The sequence below is a fragment of the Dioscorea cayenensis genome, chromosome 19 (genome assembly GCF_009730915.1).
Source record: "Dioscorea cayenensis subsp. rotundata cultivar TDr96_F1 chromosome 19, TDr96_F1_v2_PseudoChromosome.rev07_lg8_w22 25.fasta, whole genome shotgun sequence".
NCBI lineage: Eukaryota > Viridiplantae > Streptophyta > Magnoliopsida > Dioscoreales > Dioscoreaceae > Dioscorea > Dioscorea cayenensis.
The window spans coordinates 2,301,528-2,314,248 of record NC_052489.1 but is presented as its reverse complement, the minus strand read 5'-3'; the positions used below and the strand labels follow the sequence as shown (position 1 = coordinate 2,314,248).

Here is a 12,721-nt window from a genome sequence, read left to right as displayed (position 1 = left end):
TCGGCGTTGAGAGGAAGTGGGGTGGTTTTCATTAGGGGTAACCCGAGGCAATTTATTGGAGCCGTTTACTTGCTTTTCTCCTTCGCGTCTTATCTTCCATTTCGAAATTGTCTCCGAGATTGTCTCTCGTGACCTCCGTATTCTTGACTTTCCTTTCCACGGTATGGAGAAGTCCCCATCAACTAGTTGGCATTTTCATGATTTGCAATCTAAGGTATTAGTATGGTTTTATATTAGCTGATACATTACAAAGAAGATTTTTCGGTTTTGTTTTGTGTGGAGATAATCTGAGGTTTCTCGGGTTTTGTTGAGTGCGGAGATTTCTCGGCTGGGGTTTTGTTTTGTTTGCATTTTCGATACTGTACACTATCGAAAAAGTTTTTCGATTATTATGATTTATGTAATATTTATAATGTACATTTCCACTTTCATTTGATATGGTTCTGATTTACAAATGAGGTTGACGTTTAAGAAATGAGATATTCTGAGTTTAAGTTTGTTGTCATTGTTTAAGTATTCTCGTCTCTGCATTTAATAAATATGGGTCTCTGTTTAACATTTGATATCTACCGTTTACCCAACCTGTGAGAGGTTACAGTTTAAAACCTTAATTTAGCGGCTTGAAACTTTTGTGAAATCTTTGCATGTTGAATGTGTTGTGTTATCGTCGGGCTGGTGATTGTAGGCGGTCGACGAGTTAATGGGCGATGCTATTTGACGCGGTGGTGGAGACCTTTAGGCGAGTGAGAAGGAATAACATGACCTACGACCTTTGGGAGATTATTGACCGGACACCGTTTGCGCAGTTCAGCGTGGAAGCTATATACGAGAGGGCCACTTCTTGATTCTCTTTTGCAAAGGTGCGATGGTGGCACCGATAGCAATTCGGGGATCGAAAGCTTCTGGCGTTTCAGACCTCGAGATGTGGCCCTCGTTCTTGAGTACCAGCGTTCTGCGATGGCGACGCGGTGGTCTTCGAGGAAGAAAGAGCCGGTCGGCGTTCGAGGGAGGTATCTATATCGAAACCCTCTGAGAGCACAGAGACTCCGTCAGAGCACGTCTGCAGTGCAACGTTCGGCCGGAGGGAGAAGAAGATAATTTTGTCGAAACTCACGATGGTGTACGCTCGTGCAGGTGCAGTCCTCTTCTCCATACGTCGTGCTCGGTTCCGAATTGAGATTCGTTGATTATGTCGATGATCTACGACCATGGGGCGTCTTGCGCGTAGGCGCGAGGCGGCGCTTACAAGTGGCTTATGGAGGATATTCCTGACGGCGTGGCAGGGTGCAAAGATAGATGCGCCGGGAAGAGACCCGACCTGACGGGTACATTAAGGGTTGCTCGGTGCGTGCTTAGCAGTGCGTTTCACAGTGCGACGGAGCAGGGAAGAAAGAGTCGTTTCGGTACAGAATCCCAAGGATCTTGTGCTATCGATGAAAGTACTTACAGGAAGCCAATGACCCCGGGAAACCAGAAACTGTCTAAGTACAGCTCGATGGAAAAGGGTAATAAAATCATGGACGATGTTTAACATAAGTCTTTTAATGTTTCCCAAACATGTTTTATTTCAGCGATTTAACTTTAGTATTTACCGTTTAAAGCACTGATTCATCTTGGTTTAAATATTTTGTTCTCCGTTTTAAATATATTCTATAACGTTTAAATATATAAACCAACTACGATTTAAATATAGTTTTTATAGTTTTAAAATGAATGGTTTCGCTGAAATTGTTTGGTTTACATATGTTAGTTTCTGAGGCGGATTTCGCGAATCTTTGACGAGAGAAATATTTGTTGCCATGCAAGCGGACGGAAGCTATTGCTCCGGGACCCACTTGCTCGAGGCGGGATGAGGAGGCGTCCCTCTGTCGTGCTTGGCCGGCCCAGGCGCCCGATTCTCCCTGCCCTCCGAGCCCATGCCACCCAGCGCGCATTCCTCGTGCGCGAGACGCCACCACCGCGTGGTGCAACGACCCCCAACCCGACAATGACGGTCCCCGATTGTGGCATGTGCAGCCATGGCGACCCGTCCGTGGTGGCGGTACCACGGCGACATTGAGTGAAGATGTCGCGCATGACTCTTATGCGCAGTGCCGAGATAGCCGATGACAGGCGAGTTTTCCTCGACATACGACTCGTGTTGAGAGCCTGGAGGGCGTTCTAGCACGTGCGCGAAATCCCTCAGAAGCTGAAAGCACCGGAGACCCAGAGCGAGGCGTGCGAGTGGCCGTAGCGGCGACATCGTCGAGGAAAGATGCGTTCAAAGGCGCCACATTCGAAGAGACTTGCGAAGAGAGGAAACAATCTTGCCTCTTGTCTCCACCGCCCGGCTAGCGATGAAACAATAGCAACACCATCGGCGGCTGATGCTGTTACTGAGTCTGTCGCCGTTGATGACATGGCCATGACGGTGGAGGACATCGTAGATGATGTGGCCGTTCCCGCGGTTGGGGAAGATCGTTAACTCTCTTCTTGATGAATCCTCGACCGGTGGAACCATGTTGCCAGAGTGCGGCATCAAAGATGGACACAATCCCTGAAGATCAAAAAAGTTAAGTGTTCTCCCAATGATGATGTTGTCATGGCACGGTTGAGGAAGATCGTTGAATCGTTACCGTGGCCGTGGCCGTGGCGGCGGCCAATACCGCGTCAAGCGGGGACACAATCCCACCCACACAGAACCATGTAAGGATGTTATGCGGTTGATCTTTGTCGCCGTCCCCGCATCGAAGCAGACACAATCCCACAACAAGAACAACCATGAGGATGTGTCTGGAGTTGATCTTTGTCGCCATCGTCCCCACGTCGAAGGAAGATGATCTTTGAAGACCCGACCAAGAACGAGAGAGATGATCAAGGCGATCAAAATGGGACGAGGCGGCACCGAGCTTTATTCGAAGAAGAAGAAATGGGTTGGCACAGGCGTCTTATCTGGCGGGAGTTGATGAGGATGAAGAAGAAGAAGAAGAAGAAGATGTAAACAACAAACAACGATCGGATAGGCAAACAAAAAGTGCATATATATATATCGCATGTGATGAAGACAAAGTGCATAGAGGTTAGACTAGGCGTGATGTGATTGGCGATATTTTCCTCCATCGGAGGGCAAAAAGGAAAAATATATGTCATTGTCGCGATGAAGATATTGTCATCGCTCGACATGAGTATCCAGTTTAGCAAATCGAGTTTTTTATGTTTAAACAGATACATATAGTGTTTAACATAACGATTACGGTTTAAATAAAGTCTATATCATATAAATAATACGTAAAACGTTTAAATATAGTGACTTACTTGTTTAAAATATATGTTATTTTTTAAATTGAATGCTTTCAACGACATGCGTTGAAGATAAGGTACCTCTTGGGTGTTGTTAAACATCTTTACATATTTTCTTAAACACGTTGTCATTGTTTAAGAGTAACTTGAGTATTGTTTAACTTTTTATTGTTTATAATGACGTTCTTTTGTTTCCCACATTGTTTTTACTAGGTCTCTGTTTAAATTCGAGAAGTTCATCAAATAAAACATTCGTTTACAACATTTACAAAACATTTACAAAACATTTACAAAACATTTACAATATTTACAAGGGACTTTGGACACTCACGGCTCAACCTCAGTATAGCACGAAACAGAAGTGTTTGCACGTTCGAGATACTTGACGTGTGATTCTGCGTAACATGCGCATCGGCGAACACAACGTCGGCGATACTGACATTAGGTTAAAACGAAACAAACGCATTCATGAAAACGACTATCCATCGATGTGCCAATCATGGTCGGGACTGCCGAAGAATACTTGTGTAGTTAAACCGCGAGGCACGACATGGTTATGCACCTGTGACGTAGTGTTCTTAAGCGGTAACTAAAAGGTCTCTTTCAGTGATAAATACTCGACAGCCGTCTTAAAGGATGTTTCACGACGCCACTCCTCGGGAATCCTCCATGATCCATGTCATCGTGAAAACTTTCTTTTTCTCTTACCAAGTCGAAAAGCTCAGCTTAATTGCTTGCCCGTCATCCCATTGGAGAATCCTACGCATTGACGGTGTCACGAGCATTTTCGGCACTGGGCGAGATAGTTCTTTGTTGCGTGATTACGGCTGATTGATTCTCAAGATAGGAAGAGGTTAGCGAAACATCCTTCCGGTCTGAGTGGTTGTCCGTGGGAAGAGGAGAAGAGAGGAGGAGGGAGGAGGAGGAGGATGATGAGGGGCGGCCAGACGGTGGTTGTCTATGGGAAGGGTCTCTTCACGGTTTATTTATAGTGTAGAAGTCCCTGGCCGGGTGACTCTTCATGTCAGAGAAAAAATCAAGCCGCAGTGGGCCAGACATTGGTGAGTTACAGCAGAGCGGGTGTTCCGGGATATTTTATATTCTGTGCATAAGGTGTCATGTCGTTAGTCTCAGACTATACGCTGCCACATCTTACGTGCCGGTACACCGCAACAATTGGCGGATCAAAGCTGAAAAGATCACCGTTTCTGCCCGGAGGCTTTGAGAATTTAAACGTTAATATGAAAAGTTGTACATGCAGAGATAATGTTAGCGGAGATGACAAGTGAAATAAGCGGATGTGGCTTAATTATTAAACATAATAGTAATATATTTAGCGGATGTGCATAGCAAATGGAGTTTAAACATTATTTAAAATATACGAAAAGATAACCATAAAGCGAGAAGAGACTTTACATGCAAATGAGCTACCGTCAAGCCGGAGATGACAATATGGCACATGCCACTCGCCTCAACAGTAAAATCGAATACGGCTCAGTTTTGAAGATGAAAGTCGCACTAGACGATCAGAATGGAAATCAACTTCATTTCTGTTGGAGCACCCGATTTATATGTTTGAGTATGACGTAAACTGCCCAGGACTACCACAGATGATACGACCATAATAAACTCCTCTGGCAGATATAGTCAAAGCCAGTAACGAAGAGATTCTCACCGTATTACTAGCTTGAAATCCCGAGGCCGAAAGTCGGAACAACTCAAATGAGGAGAAATAAGGAGAATAACAAGATCGCATAATGCAACTCGTCGTATATCTGTCGAAGCACGACGGCATGAAAAGGTTGGGAGCATGATGTGATTTGGCGCTCGGCTCTCCGCACATTTTCGAGGCCGAAATGGGATTTCATAACATGGACCCATTTGAGGTGAGGCAGTGAGAGGTAATAGGAGTCTTGACACTGTGAGTCTTTGTCAGGGAATGATGTAAAAGTAGGAGGGGTTTTTGAGAAGTTTGAAAATTCACGAGGGGTGAACAATAATTTTCCCTCGATTTCAGTAAATTTAAATTGAAATTATATATATATATACTCTAATTTAAATAAATTTCATATTATTAATTCATAAAATGCATTTCATTGTGTATGTAAAATGTCACATTATTTTCATGGTGACTTATTCTATAACATATATTAGCAATGAAAATAATAACAAACCATTATAATATATATATATATATATATATATATATATATATATATATATATAGGGCTCATTTTGTACGCGGTCTGCTCATCTATTTCAAACCATCATAATAATAAATTGTTTGCTTATTGATATAACATTTTTTAGATGTCAAAGGAAATCAAATAAAGTGTGTGATAATTTTTAGTTCCAATTATATTTCAACTGAACTTCATATTAAATATTTAAATAAACTAAATAATTTAATTGTGATATTTAGAGGGATAACAATTTAAATATATTTCATTATTAAATAAATTTCTTGAAATCTATGATTGAAAATAATGCTGTAAATTAGACTCATTAACCTACAATTAATTATATACATATTACCCATAACACTGTTCCGGTCCAAATTAACTCATCGAGTTTGGATAAATTAGTTATCATTTTTAAAAATTCTATAAGAGTAATTTACCGAGTAAATTTCTCAAATATCGTAAATGCCATGTTATTCTTTCTTTATAAAAATAATTTATCTTTATTATTTAAATCCTAAATTTAAACATTATAAAAAATAAACTTGTAAATGATAAACCTAAAACTCCATTTCTAAACCCTAAACTGAAAATCACAAACTCGTCTGACAAGGTTGTGTGACTTTCTAGTATATGAGTTTAGAAAGCATAAGTATTAGAGGTTTTGGATTTAGGGTTTCAGGGTTTAATATCTTGATGATTTAGACGTCAACATCTTTTAAGATACCCTTTTAAAAACTTTAAGGATGATTTTAAGGTCTAAATCTGAAGTTTCATAATACTAGTAAATATGGATGAGGATGTGGATGATAAACTTGGCATCTACATTGTCATCTATCAGATAAATCTATTTGCTATAACATCGCTCATTCTATAAACATTAATTATGATTTTTCCAATTTTATCACTATTATTAAATAAAGTTTATTTAAAAACTTTTAGTATATAATAAAATATAAAAAGTAAAAATTATCCTATTATAATTTTCTTTTAAATTTTTAAAATTTTAATAATATTTTTATTTATTTTTTATAAAAACTTAAATACAAATTACAAATGACAGATAATTAGGGACCATATAAATTATATAATAAGAACAAAAAGGTACATTGATCCTGCGGTTCAGCGTATCGATACGGAAGAGCGATATGCTGTTCCATCTCCCATCATATGCCCTTTAAGAGCGCCAGCACTCAATCAGAGAACCCGTTCGTCTCCGGCCGATGATGGCGGCGCGCGAGAAGCCTGGGAGAAGCTCTGCGATCACTGTTCCTCGGCAGTTCCTGCTCTCTGCGATCCTGGTACGCAATCTCTCTCCAAAACTCCGAGGGTTTTCTCCTCGATTTGCTAATGCTTGATGTTCTCTGATTTCGTGCCCTTTTTGTTGAAAGGGAGAAGATCGTCTTGGGATTGAAAGCACGCGGCGTGCTCTCCATGTTGTGTTCGTGGGGGTCTTGTTCCTCTTGGATGCCGATTTGATACAGAAGACAAAGGAGGAGTCTTGGTACTTTTTGTTCTTCCTCGCTCTTTTGCTTTTCGTTCAATTTTCATATCCTTTCTATTTTGGTGACATTGTTCTTCTCTATTTCAATTCCAGCTGCACTTTGTATATGTGATTCTCTTTGCTCGGAATCAACTTTTAGAGGAGCCAGGCTTTTCTCTGATTATACTCTCTCTTAGGTTGAATAGTTTAATTGATTGAAAACTATTAAGAATCTAGACAATTATATTGTAGACTGTATAATTTTGTTGGAGAAGTTATATTGAACTTGTAATGCTTTTAGATATGTTCTTCTCAGTTTACTTAATGTTAAATAACGTATATAAATATTTTAGTTGCTGATCTGAAGGTGTCGCAGTGGAATATATCTCAATATGCTGAATGAACCTGAGTTTAATCCCGAAGCTCTATTGTATGTGTTATTGGAGAAAATTCTAGGATACCCAATTTAGGTGGAATAGATGAAAATTATTGTTAAATTGAAGGTTTAAATTGATGTTAGAACGAAATTGTGGGAACCAGATTAAATGAGTAATTCATAGCGGTTGGATGTAAATGGAGACTCAAAGGTTAGGGTTTGAATGCACTGTCCCTTTATAATATTCGTATGAGGAGGCTTTTCATTGAGACCAATAGGAAGATCACCAAAGATACATGAAGTACATGATCTTGAATGACACTAATTATTAATGGACAATTCTGTGGGGTTTGTTGCTGCATACTCAATGTTCTCCTGATGGCCCCAGCCTAAGTTATTAATAATTAAAAAGTAGGACTTGAACTATTGGCATCACCTTTTCTACAGAAGAAAATTCTCAACCAAGGTGCTAGTTTGAGATTTCAACTTTTGTATGTGTGCATGTCATTGAATTATCTTGGAAATGTACAAATTAACTTTGATTGCCAAGTTTAGGTTATAGCCGATAATGGTTTCTTTTTTTGAAACTTAAAATAAACAAAATCTGATCCATATAGGTTCCTTCTAGCATTAGGTATGAGAAGGTTAGATGTAGCAGACTTACCATTCACACAGAGATACTACTTTTGCACTTCAACTGACACCACTTAGCTTAGAGTACCTTTACTGTAAGGTATAAATTAATTCTGTTATATAATGTAGGATGTGAATCTTCCCCAAATCTGCTAAAGAATACGAGGTCACTATGATATTGGGTTCTTTGTTTATGTAAGAAACAGTGAGTACCTTAAAAGAAAATAAAAGGTTGCCAACACAAGTGTAGAGTAGAAGAGGACACCCAGTTGATCAACAAATACCTGATTTTCCTTAGATTCTGTGGAAAAGTTAGGCCTCAAAACTGCTTTTGACAGAGTCCTTTCATGTGAGCATAAAAGCTTTTCACAATATATTTGATGTATTAAGTACTGTTTTTATTTATTCTCTCCTTTTATCTTTACTAAAACTTCTTAATAAGTTGGATCTGTTTGCAAGTATAAGTTTGAGAGTGAAACAAACTCACCGTAGTTGTCTACAACATTTTCTTTATGCATCCTTGAAATTAGAAATATGTGGCCACAAACTCAAGAAGCGCGGCTAATGACCATCTCTTTCTATAGTTCCATCTGATTTTGTTAGAATAAAGGTATACAACATTCTCTCAATTTGGCTTTGAAGAAACAATTTTTGCAATCTATTGTTGATGATTAGATATTGTGATGTCTCAGTCTTGTGGTATGCAGTAGTATAAATGATAATTCACTCGTAGTGTGGTTCTTAATATATTTATGGTGAAAATAATACTTACTTAATGCGTAACCTGTATTCAGAATATTTGTTTGCTAATAGTTAAACTGTGTAGCTTGGACCAAACCAGCGACCATGAGACACTATTGAATTGCACATACTTTGAATGTTCTGATGTTCTTCTTCTTTAGATCTTCTTCTTTTCCCTTTTTACAATGTGTGCAGGGATGTATGATTCCTTAACCTCTCTTAATTAGGACAATGCCTAAAACCAAAACCTAATGTCCTAAATCACTTCTGATACTAGTCAAATATTTTCCTTTATTCTACTGAATTTTTGGTAAGCCTTTTTCTAGTGATGCTATATTGACTTATCAAAACTGTACCAACTTGTTGTGTTTCTTAATGTGCTTTTCTCCATTTTAGCTGCACTCCCTTAAAAGGAAAATTATCATCCTCATATCTTCTTGCACCAACTTCATTCAGTTCGGTGTCTGTTCATACAAATATCACAACATGCATCATATTCTGCTATTAGTTTATACGTTCCATCATTTAGTTGGAACATATTTGATCTGTGTAATTTTTGTGTTTGAAATGCATATGCTACTAAGATAACCCCCTTTGTTGAAGGCTGAATTTTCATGTTATGGATATCTTGCAGTTAAATCTGCATAAGAATTTACGTTCATTTGATGGTCATAAAGGTTTTCTCCTTTTTTCAATACTTTGGATCATAGAATTGTAACTTACCTTGCATGTAGTGTGAATAACTAGGTTCAGCAGACTCTTTTACATGTTGAACATAAATCTGCGAGTAATTTATAGTTTGAAAAGTTTCTTTATTGTCAATATGTATTGATTCTGTAATATATAATGGATTGAGTGCTCCCTTATCTCTTCATCTTTCATGACGACTTTCAAATTGTAAACAGACTCCAGTTCTTGTGGAAAATCCCTTTCCATAGTCTCTTCAGCATGTTTACTTTTGGTAATTTGAGTATGTTTCTCTGTGAAAGTGCATAATTGCATATATATTCCATGAAAATCATATTGGAATGCATACCCCCGAATATTAGTAGACTGTTGAAATTCAATTATATATATAATCATGCACTTCTGTAGGTTTTGTATGCAAAATTCCCTTTATTTTTTGGTATGCTGTTCTTTGGTTGACTAAATGGCAATGCAATACTTTTCATTTTCTGGTTGACTTTTATTATGTTCTGAGCTTAGATCAATAATCGGTGTGAATATCTTTTCATAGAGTTTACATATTTATTCAATTGAATTTGCCTTTATTTTACCTCTTCCTTATTGTTTTAGGTATACTATATTATACTTGGGGCTGTTTGCTGCTACATTAGTTCAATACTTCTTCACATCGGGTTCATCACCAGGGTAGTGACACTTGCCTCTCTCTGGCCCTTTGAATTTCACTTTGGTCATCATTTAAATAAAAAGAATGCTAAGCTACTCTTTATCTTCCTGTGCATCGTATCATGAGCATAATAGGTATGTTGTCATTTGATGCTTTTAATGAGGTCCGAGTATGAGACAACTGCTTCCTTCTGAGCCATTGCGATTCCCAAGTAAGGTTTCCTGTTATCTGTTTGGAAATGCAATCTTATTTATTGTTCTTTCTTGCATCTTACTTCTGTATTTTTCTAATGATCAAGCAAAGACAGTCTACTTCAAGAAATGGAAATTTGATTCCTTCCACAGATCGCAGCCATTTTGGAAAGTACCCTTCAGAATGGTTGAAAATTGTCATGGATTTGTATCCCCCTGGATCATCCAGCAGGTGGAAATTCTATCTATATATATATATATAGATTTTCAAAAAGCTTTCATTGTATAGTAGATTCATGTCATAAATTCCTCGTTCAATAAGTGCTATGCTTATTTATTTAGAGTTGTTCTAGGAGAGGCTGGAGATATATAATTTCTTTCATTGTGATGCTGCTGTTGATGTGACACATGTTGAATGCAGGACTCGTCCCAAATGGGACACGCTAAAATTACATGCCTAGGATGATCAGTGTGTCTGGAATGGATGTTTGTAGTTATTTGGGATGTTTTACTGCTAGCATTGAGGATTGGTGTTTGCTTGGAAAGGCAAATGAAAAGGATAAATCTGTAATAAGCGTTGTTGGTACTAATGTTATCTGACTGAATGCATGAGTACCTGCAGTCACTTAAGTGAAAAATCTCATCAAAGCTCAGTTTTTGATCATAAAACTGTTGTTGGCTTTTAATGATTTCACAGCACTCATCCTGACAACCTATGAGATTAATGAAATGAGAGGGTAGTGAGAGCTCCGTACTAGAAAATGAACTCATTCCTACTGGTTAGAGAGGGGTAGCAACATTTACTAAAATTGTATTCCATTCCACATATGTGAAACACAATTATTATTGCCCAAGTGAATTAAGAGTGGGTGCACATTAGCTTTCTGAGCTTAAGACTATGTACTGTGTCATCATGATGTTCAGTCTCATGGATCTCATGCATTTGCCTTCTAGATTTTGATGAGCTAACTTACTCATTCCACAAATGTTTTTCTAGTTTTCAGCTTGGATTTTGGGCATCAGTTTTAGCGGATTTGCTCGACACTAACTGTAGTTTAAATCTAGTTTGTTGAGAGCATTCTGTATTCCAAATCATGCTCCGTTATAAGTAATTATTACATGATCTGTTAATTAGGAAGACTCTTCCTTTAGAACCTTTAAGCTTATTTTATTGTAAATATTCTTGGATATCAAAACTATAAATCACTATATTAGATTAAATCATGCACATTAGTTTGTGAAATTTAGTTTGCTGTGAAAATTTCCAACTTCAAGGCTAAAGCATTCTTGAATACCTTCATTTGTGATATTCAACTTCACTTCTTTTGACAGTGAGCACATAGTATCAAATTTTCCTGATTTTCCCAGACGACTTTTAATATTAGATTCTTTGATAATGGTGTAATTGTCCATTCCTGATGCTCTCAAATTGTGTGACAACATTTTACTTCATTGTGGCAGGAACTGGATTCCGTGCATACTGTAATATTGTTATTCAGGTACCATGTTGATATTCTTAATTTTCTTTTGTTTATTGCTCTCATATCAATATTGTTTCTCCATTTACGATGTTCAGATACTTTAATTCTTGTTTCTGCGGTAAAACTCATGCGCTGCCCCAGTGCAATTGTGCTAAATCCTAGGTTCTAGAATGCTCTCTTAATTATTATCCACTAATAGTGCATTTACTACTATAGCATCTAATCTGTAGTCTTAGATACTCTCATTTTTAAATGATTTATGCCATTTTGACATCTCAATTCAAATTATTATTATAGCAATCTAATTAATGCGATTAGAGATGCGATATTGGCTGTCAAATCTTATACTTTTGTTTGGTGCACGTATGAATCTACTCAATTTCTATTTCCTTTGCCATGTTCACATATCCCTATACAAGCTTATATGTCAGTCTTATGGATGCTTAGGCATACCAACAATTAATTGACAACATGCAGTTTGAGGCCACAATATCCTGTATCTTTATTTATAAATATACTTGATTTCAAATATATTCATGTTCCAAGTCCAAATAAATTTATGTAGAACAATTTATAAGTGTTGAGATTTTGTTTTGGTTTCAAGATGACATGAAAAATGCTGCTATTGTCAAATTTTGTGAGAAAGTTATGATATACCGGCTCATCAAACTGGTTTTTCAAAATTGATGCTTTTTACTAGAGTTACATTGGAAGGCAAGTAAAGCAACTTTTTGGCCATGCACTCATGCATCATCATTCTTTGTATTCTTTGGACGGAGGTTTGTTATTTGTGAACATCAGTTTTAAAAAATTAAAATTTGAAACTAGAAGGTACAATCCTGCTTTAAACATGTTCATGTTAATGAAACATTTGTCCGTTCTATAGAAATTCACGAAATTGTATTCTGTAGTTTTATACTTCCAAGTATAACTCAAGCCGATCAAACCTTGGGCAGCAACTGGTTGTTTGTGATGTACATCGAAAGATGTGTTCTTGAATACTTTC

At 37.6% G+C, this 12,721-nt stretch overlaps 1 pseudogene; it reads left to right on the top strand.

The window, feature by feature from the left end:
• The window catches only part of LOC120283281, a 3,585-nt pseudogene extending 2,867 nt beyond the window's left edge, over window positions 1-718 (top strand).
• The last annotated feature ends 12,003 nt before the right edge of the window (window positions 719-12,721 follow it).